The sequence below is a fragment of the Mastomys coucha genome, unplaced genomic scaffold (genome assembly GCF_008632895.1).
Source record: "Mastomys coucha isolate ucsf_1 unplaced genomic scaffold, UCSF_Mcou_1 pScaffold21, whole genome shotgun sequence".
Taxonomy (NCBI): Eukaryota; Metazoa; Chordata; class Mammalia; order Rodentia; family Muridae; genus Mastomys; species Mastomys coucha.
Window position 1 is genome coordinate 44,255,498 of NW_022196904.1, and position 1,175 is coordinate 44,256,672.

At 39.6% G+C, this 1,175-nt stretch overlaps 1 pseudogene; it reads left to right on the top strand.

The window, feature by feature from the left end:
• Positions 1-871, top strand: part of LOC116101241 — a 27,677-nt pseudogene extending 26,806 nt beyond the window's left edge.
• Positions 872-1,175: the final 304 nt, after the last annotated feature.

The window sequence follows — 1,175 nt, forward strand, 5'->3', positions numbered from 1 at the left end:
TATGGAGCAGAGACTGAAGGAAGAACAAGCCAGCCTAAATATAGCTATCTCCTGAGAGGCTCTGACAGCACCTGACTAATACAGATAATACAGAGGCTCACAGCCATCCATTGAACTGAGTACACGGTCCCCAATGAAGAAGTTAGAGAAAGGACCTATGGAGCAGAGGGGTTTGCAGCCCTTTAGGACAAACAACAATATGAACTAACTAGTACCCTCAGAGCTTCCAGGGTCTCAACCACCAACCAAGGACTGCACATGGTGGGTCTGATTGTTCTGGCAGCATGTGTATAGTAGAGGATTGCAAATTCGATCTTCAATAGGAGGAGAGGACCTCGGTCCTGTGAAGGTTCTGTGCCCCAGTGTAGGGGAATGCCAGGGCCAATAAGTGGGAGAAGGTGAGGTGGCAGGCATGGGGAGGGGGGAGGCAACAGGGCTTTGTTCTTGTTGTTTTTGTTTGCTTGCTTGTTTTTTGGAGGGGAAACTGGGAAAGGAGAAATTTATGTGTAAATAAAGAAAATATCAAAAACAAAAAAATCAAAGGAAGCATGAAGTTTAAAAAAGCTGCAAAAGAGGGAGCAAGAAGTGAATTGGCTCCTACTCTTGTCCCACAGTGTATACTACAGGACACTGTTACCCAATCGGCTTCAGGTGATCCTGAAGTAGACAAAAATAATTAAGAATCTAAAGAAGAAAGTGATAGCGATAGAGCAGCTGAAAGAGCAGGCAGCTGTGGAGAAATAGTGAGAAAAAAATCAGTTGAAGAAAATTCAAAAAGAGACAGCCCTTCTCCAAGAGCTTGAAGATTTGGAATTGGGAGTTTGAAGATTCACAGAAAGTGAATTTGTTGGCAAGAAACACTATAAGCAAGTCTGTTAATCCCATGGTGTTCATGGAATTGCCATATGCCCACTGTTAACATCAGTCTATATTTTTAACCATTTATCCAAGGTTGAATATGTGTAATTATTTAATGATGTCTATTCAATTGACTTTGCATCTGTACTCTGTATCATGTCAGTATGTAATAGAGATGATTTTTTCCTGAAAAGCTTAATAAATTAACAGACATTTGGTTTCTTTAATGGTAACAGTATTTCCTATATAAAATAAAGACATTTTACATTTGAAAAAAAAAAAAAAAACTTCAGAATCCATCTAATAGACATCTTTAG